This window comes from Peromyscus eremicus, chromosome 4 (assembly GCF_949786415.1).
Source record: "Peromyscus eremicus chromosome 4, PerEre_H2_v1, whole genome shotgun sequence".
In the NCBI taxonomy this organism is placed as follows: Eukaryota; Metazoa; Chordata; class Mammalia; order Rodentia; family Cricetidae; genus Peromyscus; species Peromyscus eremicus.
This window is the reverse complement of record NC_081419.1, coordinates 54,007,694-54,021,003: the sequence shown is the minus strand read 5'-3', so window position 1 is coordinate 54,021,003 and position 13,310 is coordinate 54,007,694. Positions and strand designations below refer to the sequence as shown.

The 13,310-nt window shown below is 44.5% G+C and overlaps 1 pseudogene; it reads left to right on the top strand.

Moving 5' to 3' along the window:
* Positions 1–10,397: 10,397 nt before the first annotated feature.
* LOC131907744 (sperm-associated antigen 7-like) lies at positions 10,398–12,348 on the top strand (annotated as a pseudogene).
* The last annotated feature ends 962 nt before the right edge of the window (positions 12,349–13,310 follow it).

The window sequence follows — 13,310 nt, the reverse complement described above, 5'->3', positions numbered from 1 at the left end:
TCGCTGCGGCGCATCCCGGCAGCCACTGCGGCGACTGGCGGCAGGGGCCTTGCGCCTGGAGCTTCACGGGCTCTGTCCCCGCCCACCGCAGCCTCGCCCCGCCCCCTCCCCGCCTCGGCCACGCCCGCCTCCGGGCCACGCCACGCCTCGGCAAGGCGCACCTGCAGAGCAGGTGAGTTCCAGCGGACCCGGGGATTGGCCCAAAGGGGCAGGATGAGAGCCAAACCACACAGCACTCCCCGCAGAGGACAAACCTGTGGGTGTGGCGTCCTGGAAGAAGCCCGAGCACCTGAAGGATTATTTCCTGGGACTGATGCCTGGGAGCTTGAATAGTGGGCCACCCGGGGGGTGCTGCCAACCTGGCAGTGGAGCCAGGCCTGCCTTTCCTGGTAGACTACTCTACTTTGCCTGCTAGGGCAAAACTGATCCTGTAACCTATAGAGCCAGTGTCTCTATCAGCCTCATTTCTCATCGCCTAGCACTGCGGTCAGCACTCACGTGGAGGTCAGAGGACAACTTCCAGTCGTCTCCTTCCACCCTATGAGTCCTGGGCATCACACTTGGATCGTCAAGCTTGGTGGCAAGTGCCTTTACCCACAGAGCCATCTTGCTCACCCTGAGGTGTGTTTTTATACAGCCCTCAGGCTAATGGTTTTTATAATTGAAAGGTGTTATCTGCAAAAATAACATGGAGTTTGTCTTGTGTTGGCCAACTACTCCTGGACATGGGGCCTAACCTGAAGTGTGGTTAATATACCCAGTGAGACTCCACTGGATGAAACTAATTTTTCCTTTGCAAGTGGGTACCAGTTTCAGATAGCTTCTCGGTGAGGGGTGGGAGCCAGGGTCCGCTTCTTCCCCTCAGCTCCAGGACCCCATCTAGCTTGAACCTCTGCAAGTCCTGTGTGTGCTGCCACAGTCTCTGTGAGTTCATATGCGTATCAGCCCTGTTGTATCAGGAAGACACTGTTTCTCTGGAGTCATCCATCATCTCTGGCTCTTACTATCTTTCCTCCTCTTCTGTATAGATCTCTGAGCCCTGAAGGGAGGGGGTTGATAAAAACATTCTATTTGGGTAGCTTGACATCTTTTTTTTTTTTTTTTTTTTTTGGTTTTTCGAGACAGGGTTTCTCTGTGTAGCTTTGCGCCTTTCCTGGAACTCGCCTTGGAGACCAGGCTGGCCTCGAACTCACAGAGATCCACCTGCCTCTGCCTCCCTAGTGCTGGGATTAAAGGCGTGCGCCACCACCGCCCGGCTAGCTTGGCATCTTTTTATACTTGGTTTTCAGACGATTTACAAGCTATAAAGGCCTTACAAGCTATAAAGGCCTAGTAACACCTATTTTGTGGAACTACTTAAAGTCTCTGTTGAATTTCCTTTGCCCTTCTTCTAACTTTTAAATTCGTGGACCCTGTTTTGGTGTACACCCTCATACCACAGCAAACCTACTCCTGCTGGGCGTGTTTAGGATTCAGTGGATGATCAAAAAAGTAAATATACATTTAATAACAGAAGAAACAGATCCTTCACTTCATTGTCTGTTAGAGAACTAGTGCCTTACTTTAAAAAAAAAAAAAACAATAAACCTCATTTTACCTTCCAGTAGCATGCACATAATCATGATGACCTTTCTGTCTTGCACAATCTGAAGAAAGACGCATTCATATCTATTAACCTGATAAAAGTCACCAGAGTAGGTGGAGGTGACTGAGTTCTAGAATTAATGAGCTCAGAGTTATTCCTAAACGCTGTCTCCTCCACTCATCTGGGCATTGCTTCTGTTTCCTAATTTTTTAAATTCCTTTATCTTTATCAAGCAAACTCAGATGTCACTGGTGACGTTCCTCCTGAGAAAAACAACAACGTTGGTGTAGACATACCAGTTACTGAGTCAAGATGTCCTGTAGCCTCTAATGTAGATTATCCTTGGCTCCTGCAAGAGCTGTTGATTCACCTGTGCTTCCTTGAATGAAACAGAGACTGATCTCGTCTGCCTCCTTCCGTTCCTTTTCCACAATGGCGTCACTGCCATCCTGTTCAACTAACCTCACAGTTACTACTGCCTTTTTGCCTTTATACCGGTGGTATTTCACCAGGACTTTCCTCTGTGGGTGCATTATTTCCCTAAGAGTGTCTGGTTTTCATTCACCATACGCTGCCTTCGTTTAGTTTTTATTTACATGTTTCTCTTCCTCCAGAAAGGTGAAAAACTCCATGAAGGCAGAAGTCGTGTTGTAGCCAAGACTTACATTCAATTTGAATCTGTAAGGGGCTCAAAAATTTGAATCTGGGGAGAGGGACTAGAGACACAAATGAAGACGCCTAGCTAATAATTAATGTTTGGTTGCCTCCTAGAATGGTACTGACGTGGTCAGTGGAGACCATCTTGTCTTCAGCCTGGCTCTTTTCCACTTCAAGGATGGTATTCACAGACGTCAAAGAGTACAAACAGGAGGTACTTTTTTTTTTTTTTTTTTTTTTACCAATTTGTGATTAAACTTTAAACAAGATAAAACAACTTGAATATTACTCCCGCAAGATACAGATAAAATGGGTTTGAACTCTTGTTTGCAGTAGGATGCTCTCTGAGAGCCATGAAAGCTCTGAGAAATGTTTTGTGATTTGTTTGGAGTTTTTGTTAGATTGTTGTCTGTCTATTTGCTTGCTTGTTTGTTTTAACATAGAGGTCTTACAATGAAGCCCTGGCTGGCCTCCAACTCACTATGAGATGAGAATGTCCTCCAATTCACAAATCCACCTGCCTCTGCCTCTATCCAGTGCTGGAATTAAAGGCGCACACCACCTCTCCTGGCAACCTTGGGGAGTGTTACAGCTTTTGGAGACTGGAAGCAGCTGCTGCTGGAGTGAATTCCTGTCTGCAACTGAAGTAGAAGTTCAGTGTCTCAGAGACTGAGGATGAATGAGACCACACACACAACTCCCTGCAGCCATTGGTTGTGCTGACTGGAAAGTGCTCCCTGTCCAGGGCAGAAGTCTCGGGTGCAGGGGACCAGCATCTCCAGTGAGACTTAAAGGTAACCTTTCTTCTCTGCCCGATGTACTGACTGGAAACTGGATCCTGAAGTCTTCATTCAGGCCTCCACCTGTAGCTGGAGAGTTTTCTCACTGGGTCCCACCAAGCCCTGGCAGTCCGACAGCCCACTTATAAAATAAACACACAGACGCTTATATTATTTAAACTGTTTGGCCTAATGGCTCAGGCTTCTAGCTATCTAGTTCTTACATCTTAAATTAACCCATTTCTATAAATCTATACCTTGCCACATGGCTCGTGGCTTACCGGCATCTTCACATGCTGCTTGACATGGCAGCTGGCAGTGTCTCCCTCCACCTTCCTGTTCTCTCAATTTTCCTCTCTGTTAGTCCCACCTATACTTCCTGCCTGGCTACTGGCCAATCAGTGTTTTATTTATTGACCAATCAGAGCAACACATTTGACATATAGACCATCCCACAGCATCCACCCCTGAGGCCAGGCTCAGCTGGAGATGGGAACCAGGCCCTGGAACTCCCTTTCTCTTCTTTCTCTGTAGTCTCCTGAGGCAGTTCTACTGCCTTCTGTGGGCTTTAGCATGAATTTATAGGGGAATGACTGGACCCTACTTGGCTGAATTTGGGTATGCAAATGAGCTGAAGAGATGAAACCAATCAGGGAAGAGTTGTCAAGCTCAATGGGAAAATAGAAGAACTCTGAGCCAACCAAAAGTTTCTAAAAGTTCCCAGTCAAATCTGCAGGCCCCTCTCTGTTTCTGCAGAGAGGAACTGATAAGAAAATTACTGTCTGCTCCCAGTTATGTGGCCTCTTCCTTCATCTGGAGAATTCTGCTCAGATAGGGCTTCTGTTTCTTTGGGGCCTATCAGCAGCTCCACTGCCCTCAAGGTGTAAGCCTGCCAGCTGTTTGAACACCTGGGATGTGGGGTGGCAGGAACAACACTATCCCTAACAATACTTCCACGATGGTAGAAGTGTGTTTAGTAGAAGTAGAAGACTTATAGGGTGTGTTTAGGTGGGGTTTTGTGTTTGGTTGTTTTGTTTTGTTTTGTTGAAACAGGTTCGCATATAGCACAGACTGACCTCAAACTTGCTATGTAGTCAAGGATGACCTTCAATTCTCTGTCCCCTGTGGGAGACTGGCTCCCACTTTTTCCCAGAGTACTCTTGAGGAGAGAGGGATAAGAAAGATTAAATAGAAATATAGTGGGGAGAAAAACAGACAGAAACACAGGATAGCTTCGGGAGAGCCTGGATCAATATCCACCAGCTTCTTCTGTCTCGTCTAAAGGGCTTTTTATAATGCCAAGGGGTGGAGCAAAAAAGACACCCCCCCCCCCCAAGCACAGCCAAGTGCAGACCCTTCCAATCACCTGGTAACCACATCCTCTATTGCAGCCCTGCTGGGTAAAGCAAGCTCAGGCCTCTGTGGGCCTCCATGGTCCTTTACCTCCTAAAACCTGGGATTGTAGTCAGGTACCACCAATGTCCTGCTTTGAGTTTTTACATTTCAATGAATGTAAACTTAAATGGTCACGTTGTGCCTCGTGGTAACCATATGGGATAGCACAGTCACAGAAAGTTAATGTAATTGTGCCAAGAAATATGAACCCTACCTTCCTCTTGCTACAGTCAACTGTGGAGAAGTGTGTAAGGAAAAAATTTGTGTTTTTGCATACTAACCTAATGCTGTACATGGTTAGATGTAGGCGAATCAACACAACTTCTGGCACATTGTAGATTAGATAGACTTTTGTAAGCCAACTTGCTTCTAACCATTAGAAGTTCCTTCTGTATGATGTGTATTTGAAAGATGTCTTGAGAATGGTAAGAATCAGGGTTGTGGTAAGAATTGCAGCCCCACTGAAGCCCACCACCTTTCTCAGAAACCATTTCCTTACCCTAAAAAAAAAAATTACCACATTTGTGTGTGTGTGTGTGTGTGTGTGTGTGTGTGTGTGTGTACTCCTGTGGCAATCAGAGGACACCTTGTGAGTGTTGATTTTCCCCCTCTACCACCTGGGTCCCAGAAATCAAACTTAGGTCTTCAGGTCTGACAGAAAGCCCCTTCTCTGTGAAGCCATCCTCTCAGCAGCCCAGAACCATTTCCTTTTTAAACAAAGGCTCTGTGAAAGAGCTAAGACATTTCAAAAATTACTTGAAAACCCTGCATAGTGGCTGCCAGGAAGTTCAGAAGATAATCAGTGTTAATGTTGTATCTCCATCTTGAGGGTTAGTTCGGCTATCCAGTGCACCTCTGGAGTCCCTGAAACATTTACAAAAAAAAAAAAAAAAAAAAAAAATGTGTTTATTGTTGCCACTATAACTACTGTGCTCTTCCTAGGGGAAGCCATTAGCATTTTCACTCTGACTAGACGTGACAAAAAGGGACAAGAGGACCAGTAAATTCCTGAGAACACCTGGGGGAGGGGTGGCACTTCTGCTTGACATTTTAGCAATCCCGGGCTTTAAGTTTCTCAGAACCTTCCCAGATGTTACTAGAGTGATGCTGAAAAACCACCAAGCACGTTTGTTTACAACCCTGTACAATGTTTTCCTAGAATAGTCTATATATAAGCTGCAGTGTCCTCAGGTTCATTGTCCAGTGAGCTGTTTTGTGCTGACTGGGGAGAGTTCAACCTAACACTACCAGCATGCTTTAAGTGAAAATAAAGTTAGTTCAGGTTGAAGTCCAAATCCCTCAATTTGCCAACTCTTGCCAAATTTATAAATTTAACATCAGTAGAGTAGCATCATAGATAAAGAAATCATCTTTATTCTAAATGATTAAAACTTGATGTGAACTAGAATTATGGGCCAGTAGAAAAACCACTTGACATGGATTTGAGTGTGTATACTCTAATGAAAACATGTAGGTAGCCAAGCAGTTATGGAACCTTTTATGTACCTGATTCTCTACAGAGGGCTGTGACATACAAAGTATTTGAGCGGGTAGCTCTCCTGTATTGCACAATCAGATTGGTTAAGAGTCAGGATCAATGTGGAGAATAAAAACACTGTGGCATTATTGGACACAGGAGACCTTAATGATGAGTTTCCTACTACCTCCCCTCACAAGAGCAGGTTCCAAGCATAGTGCCCCAAAATTTGTGGCATGCTTCAAAAAAGGAATGGGTGTTTCGCATGAAGCCTGGTCCGCTAAGATGCTTCTGATATCTACAAAAAACAAAGCCTCACATTTAGAAGAGCCATCTTAGTGAACCCACTCCTTTGGTTGATGATGATTGGAACCCAGTAGAGAGAAACCTACGTGCACAGAAACAATGGTACCCTCTGGAAGTAGAGCTCCTGTCTTTGTGTGCATGGTCTTGCTTCTCGTTGAAGGCACGGAAACATCCTAGGAAGATTAACTTCTAAGACATAGACCAAGTTATTTTCTGTACCTATTTTCATTGCTGGTCTTCAGGAATGCTCAGTAACTCTAAACAAAGAGAGAGGAGAGTTTGTGCCTTTTATATTGTGAAATACGATACAGAGAATGAAAGCAGACGTTATCACAAACCAGGCTCCACCAAGCACTGTTGCATAGGCCAAGAAACATTGCTAGCCTCTCCGGACGTCTTCCTGTGAACTCTGCTACTTCACCCACCCTACTTGGCAAAACAGCCACTGTCCTGACTTTTGTGATAAGCATGCCCTTGGTGTTCTTTATGATTATCAACTAGGCATGCATCTTTCACCTGGCTCTGCTTTGCTTTTCTATACATGCAAATGCTTGTATGACTGCATACATGAAAATTGATCTGTTCTACAACTAGTGGATATGTGAGGTGTTTCCAGTTTGATACTGCTGGGATTGTTATGAATGTTCTTGTATACGTCCCTCAGAGAACACATAAATTTCTTTTGAGTACCTATCTGGGTATGGAATTGTAAATCAGAAGGTATATACATGTTCAATGGCAATAGATAATTAAATGACAATCTGTTCCAAAGGAAGTGTACAAAATCTACTATCCAGATAATATGTTTGAAAGCCCCCATTACTTTAATGTATGTGGTTGTCAGCTCGGGTCTTAAAACTTCTTGATCATAGGATGCCTTTATAATGGTAAAAATGGAGACCCTTGTCCCAGTTCGCTTCCTACTGCATGAAATACACGGTGATCAAAAAACAACTTGGGGAGGAAAAGGTTTATTATGTCTTACGGGTCCATCATCACAAGAAGCCAGGGCAAGAACTCAAGCAGACACCTGGAGGCAGGAGCTGAAGCTGAGACCATGGGAGAGGACTGCTTACAAGTTTGCTCCTACAGCCTGAGGGGTTTGCTTCCTTCTATACCTCAGGGCCATCCGCCCAGAGACGGCACCTCCCACAGTAAGTTGGGCTCTGCCACGTCAATCATCAATTAAGAAAATCCTTGACAGCCTTACACGTGGCTAATCTGATACAGTCCATTCCTGAACTGAGGTTACCTCTTCCCAAATGACTCCAGCTTGACAAAAAAAAAAAAAAAAAAAAAAAAAACTAACCAGCACAAATCTCAAGGAGCTCCTATTTGTGGCCATGTCTTCCTAACTACCTTTCTGTATACAATATAATAAATTAAAACTGGAAAGTATATAGAATATCTCTTTTTTTATACATATTCTAAGGAACATAAAAATAAAATAGGATGCCGGGCGGTGGTGGGTGGCACATGTCTTTAATCCCAGCACTCAGGAGGCAGAGCCAGGTGGATCTCTGTGAGTTCGAGACCAGCCTAGTCTACAGAGCAAGATCCAGGACAGGCACCAAAGCTACACAGAGAAACCCTGTCTCAAAAACCAAAAAAAAAAAGGTATATTTTCCAGAGTGAAAGCATGAGGAGAATGTTTTTCTTCATGTGTGTTTCTGCATGTCTTGTCACGATTTGGCTTAACAGAAGGCAATGGGACTCTCACATCTGCTTCTGAATTCTGTGGAGATGTTTCATGGCTTGTGTCCTCTAGGAAAGTTTCCTTTGTGCTCGTGAGAGAGTGAGAGTTAAAAAGGCAAATGGCGTCTCAGCTCACCCCCTCAAAAGGTTTCTAGAACTCCAGGGGGTTCCAGACCTCACCTCCAGACCTACAGCTCTAAATAGTTCCTCAGGTGTCTGCTAAGCATTCACTGAGGAAGGTCTAGACAGCTGTGTTCCAAAAGCAGTTAATGATATGGTCACAAGAAGTAGTATGTAGGAGTCTAATTCTCCCTGCCTCGGGCATGTAACAAATTGTGTGTACGTGTGTGTGTGTGTGTGTGTGTGTGTGTGTGTGTTTCCATTTAAAAAATAGAATAGGCCAGGCGGCAGTGGTGCACACCTTTAATCACAGCACTCAGGAGGCAGAGTCAGGCAGATCTCTGTGAGTTCAAGGCCAGCCTAGTCTACAGATCGAGATTCAGGACAAGCACCAAAATTTTACAGAGAAACCCTGTCTTGAAAAAACAAAAAAAAAACAAAAAAAAAAACAAAAAAAAAAAGTATATATAATGCCACTTTTTTTGGTTTGGTTTGGTTTGGTTTGGTTTGGTTTGGTTTGGTTTGGTTTTTTTTTTTTGGTTTTTTTTTTTTTTGGTTTTTTCGAGACAGGGTTTCTCTGTGTAGCTTTGCACCTTTCCTGGAACTCACTTTGTAGACCAGGCTGGCCTCGAACTCACAAAGATTCGCCTGCCTCTGCCTCCCAAGTGCTGGGATTAAAGGCGTGCGCCACCACCGCCTGGCTTAATGCCACTTTTAATAAAATAAAGTTATAAAAATATTTAAGGCATAATATGTTTTGATACATATAATTTTTTTCAATTTCATATAATCAAATTTTGAAACTTATCATTACACTTTAAAAATCAGATTTTGAAATCCAGTCTATGGATAACCAGAAACATAATTGCTGTAAGTGAGACAGATGAATTCAGTGTGACTTTTGTGATAAAACAAGATGTGTTACCTGGTATGATCAGACTCACTCCCACTTTATAGACTCATAAAGTTCTTTTTATTGTTACACTCGGATCAGTGGTAAATATTTTAAAGGATCAGTTACTATAAAAGTAGTTTTTAATGCTATGGACAGCATGGCTTAGAAATTCTCTATTCACAAATCATAGCATTTGACCTTCATACTTCCCGGTTTCTCAGCTCTCTTCAGCCGGTCGTCTTTACGTGTTGTGGCCAACAACATTCAAGTACCAGGGACAAGTGATATTCGCAAAGACAGGCCTATCTCGTCCTAATTCCAGTGGGATTTTTTTTCCCTTTGATTAACCTCTTCTCAGACAAAGAGGTGAGGCAATTCATTGTGTGCTCGGCGAGCACCAACAGAATCCACAGTCTCCAAGAACCTGTAATGGCCTGAGCTGGTGCTGTCACGAATGCTTTCAGCCTAAAGACTCTTAGAAATCCCTTTTCTAAATTCCGGAGAACTTGCAGAGGAAGTCATCTGCCTGCTTCATTCTCACAGTCGGCCCCCTGCTCTATTTGCTCTTTCCCTTCTTTTCCCTCCTGAAAGGGAAGCTGTTTTTGCTCTCTAAAGACTCGGGCTATGCTGTAAGAGAGCTACTGTGAGCATATCGGGGTACACATGCCCCTCCTGTCCCTCTCGTATTTACCCTTAGAGAGTCTAAGAAATTGTCCTCAGTGTCACCGCTCCAACCACAAACAATTAGACCCTTCACAGCTCAGACATGAAAGCAGCTTACCTCAGTTGTTGCAAGTGACCTGTGGCCCACGGGTGCAATGTCCCCACTCTACTCCAGCATCTGCTACTTGAAAAGAATAAATGTCTGCTTTTGAAATCCATTTTTAAAACTATTGACATTCTACGTGATTTGCTGTTGCTGTTGTTGTTGTTGTTGTGGCTGGCTTCTTCCTGGTCTTGATTTCTACCTCATTTTTATTGCCCTGTTACTTATTTTTCCTTCCTGTTAGAATCATCATTTTTCTTTTCTGTTTCTCAGCTTGTGTCAGTAGGACGCACGGCTTCAGAGAGCTCAGAAGAAATACGAAACGAAGGGTCAGTCCAGCGAGCCAAGTGACAGTGTCATGGGGAAAGCAAAGACCAAAGCCAGAAGGTATCTCTGGAGAAGCCGAAGCAGGAAACCCTGTTTTGCAAACGTCCCCAAATAGAGCCTGCATAGAAAGGACCATAGCGAGCCAGATGACAGGGCAGGAATATGAGAGTGGGCATTGGGAAGCCAACAAATCCTACCACGAAGAAGCTTTTATTTAACATACTCTTTAAGGACATCATCTGCCCTTCTGAGTATAGTCTTGAATAGATATCCTTGATCTAGCATCTTTTGTACAAAAACTCGAGAGTTTGAAATGTTGAATAAAAATTTTATCTCTGATTAAGACATTGAATTACCATGGCCTATTATCACATTCATTCCTTATTTTCTTTGATATGAATTCTGAGCTGTGGAGTGAAAAGTAAATATTCTGGTTTCCATGTATGCTGTGTTAAAGAGGAAAGTTTAAATTCATATAACAGAAATTTGTATCCTAATTTTCTCTAATGCTCTGTTTTTATTGTAAGCATATGCTTTTTAAAACTGGAACTACTAGCCTCCATGGAGAAGCCACCCAGCCTGGGTGACCAGGAGAGTAGACTGAACAGCAAGCTAGAAGAGACAAAAAAGCAAGACTGTTGTGGCATTTGAGTCCACTGGGAAAGACCAAAAAATGTAGACTTAGTTCAAACTTAGGTTAAATGAATGTATACCTACTGCTAGCAGAAAGATGGCAGCCTTAGAGCCAAACAGCATGCCAGGCCAAAGGGGGCTAAAGGAAGTGTTTATAAATGTGGCTAGCAAAGGTGTATATTACGGTTATTTATGGAATCCACAGCAGGGCAAGAAAATGGTTTAACTCCTCTCAGTCCTTTCTCTTTCTCATTGTATAGTAATAAAAGGACCACTCCATCCCAGTCCCACAGCGACAAGCAAGTTTACAAAAGCAGAAAGTAGGCAGTTAAACATACCACTATCCTACTGTTTTTTTTGTTTGTTTTTCGAGACAGGGTTTCTCTGTGTTACAGCCCTGGCTGCCCTGGAACTCACTTGGTAGCCCAAGCTGGCTGAGAACTCACAGAGATCCTCCTGCCTTCCCCTCCCAAGTGCTGGGATTAAAGGCGTGCGCCACCATGTCCAGCTCCATTACCCTATTCTTAGGTCACCTATAGGCCACTAGGATCTCACAGGCATTCCAGGGTCAGTAGCCCTTAAGGGATGCCTGGCACCATATTAAGTTTCTTTAGCCATCATAGGGAAGTTATGTATAAATATTACGAAGGTCTGAGCTCTCTGGGGGAAGTGTCGTTAATTGACTTAGATAGAGCAGGCAATAACACAGTGCCATCAGGTTAGGGCTGGCTGTCACAAGCAACAAAAAGGGGAGTTTTGGAAAAAGTTGGAAAAAGAGGTGTCTGATTTCATCCGAGACAATGGGCACATGACCAAATTGTAGCTACACCATGATCTTCAAAGGGGAGTTTGCACCTTCAGCTGAAGAGCAGGACTCCTACAGGAACACCCCAGCCCCACCCAAAGAAGGCTGAAGAGAAATGGGGAGAGCTGGCTCAGAAGCAAGAGAAGGAGGCAGCCCAGTAGGGACCTGTGGTGGTGAGCCCTGCCGGTGGCGACAAGGACAAGTATAGCCGCCCCATTGGCAGGGGAGCAGCCAAAGATGCAGCCCACATGCTACAGGCCAAGACTGTGTGCCTGTGGCTAACGAGCAGGACACACTCCATGGAGGAGGCCATGTATGAAATCTGAGCCAATGAACTCTATGGCAGAGTGGGAAGGAGTTGCCAGATACCTGCCCTCCAGGCATCCCACCCCACTCCCTTTGACCTCCAATAAGGTGAAGGGACAAAGATACTGCTGTCAAGACGCACCCTGGAGCTCCATTCCTAAACTACACGGTCCTACCAGCTGTCACTCAGGCTGGGGGAGAAGTGGTTGTTTGTCACTATTTCAGCTTGGATGTGTGTGTGTGTGTGTGTGTGTGTGTGTGTGTGTGTGTGTGTGTGTCACAAGACAGTGTGTGTAAGAGTTAAAATGTGTGGGTGGGTGTTTATATTATCCCCTACAATCCTTGGAACTTTCTTCCCATGGAGCTGGGGTTGCTTTACAGTGAATAAACACTGCTTGTTCCTGGGGAGGGAGAACTCATCCATTCAACCACAGCTGAAGTTCGGAAAGGTTGCCTGTGTAGGGAAGGGTCACAGAATGAACCTCCTGAGAGCAGGGAACAGGTTGGTAGAAGGTGAACATCAAGAAGCTTCCAACAGAGAAGCAGAGCACCAGCTGGAAAAACAGGACTCCAGATGTGATAAGGACTATGAAGAGGTCTAGGCGCCGCTGCAGCCAGGAGTGTTGGAAGAGCAGCGGGAAGCTATGTGAGTAAGAGTGCTGATTCTGTCTGACCTTTGCAATGCACACAGTCTTCTGGAAAGTCAGGCTTTGGTGCTACCAACTGACCTGCCCGTTTGTGTCTCAGCTCCCTTTGAAGTGGTGGGAAGCAGTATCATAGGGGCTAACCATTTTCTAAAGACAACACCATCATTCAGTGGGTTGGCGCAATCTGTAGATCCTAAAATCCAGCATAGTTTTGCCTTTACTTTCCAATCCAGATTTCAGAATATAACTGTATGACATCGCTATGAAAATGTTTGAAAAGTAAGTTTTATCTTAGAGAAAATCATGACATAAAATATAGGTTGATGGCCAGTTATGTAACTTGCCTAAAACCCAAATGTATTTCATCTAAATCACATCTCCTTAGGACGGATCAGTATAGAGACAGATGAGCTCCTCCTTCCTAACCCTCCAATAAGATTGTTAAGATCACATTTTTCCTGGGGCTGGAGAGACGGCTCAGTAGATAAAGCACTGACCATGCAAGCATGGGGACCGGAGTTCATTCCCCAGCCCTCTGCAGAGCCTGATACAGAAGCACGCACGTGTAACCAAGTGCTACCACAGGGAGGTGGACCGAGGAGAAGCACTAGAAAGTCCTGGGCCAGCTACCTACATGCACAGTGGTGAACAGGAGACACTGCCCTAAACAAGGAAGATGGCAAAGACGTGCACCAGAGGTTAACATCTGACCTCCACACACGGGCCATGGCATGAATGCCCACACTTATATGCATGTATTCATCATACATACTACACATGTACACACACACACACACACACACACACACACACACACACACACACACAAAGATTACCTTGCCCCCTAGGGGAAAATATGCTGATTTGGACTGACACACAGTTAATCCAAGGCAGGAGGAAAGCATGGGACATAACTG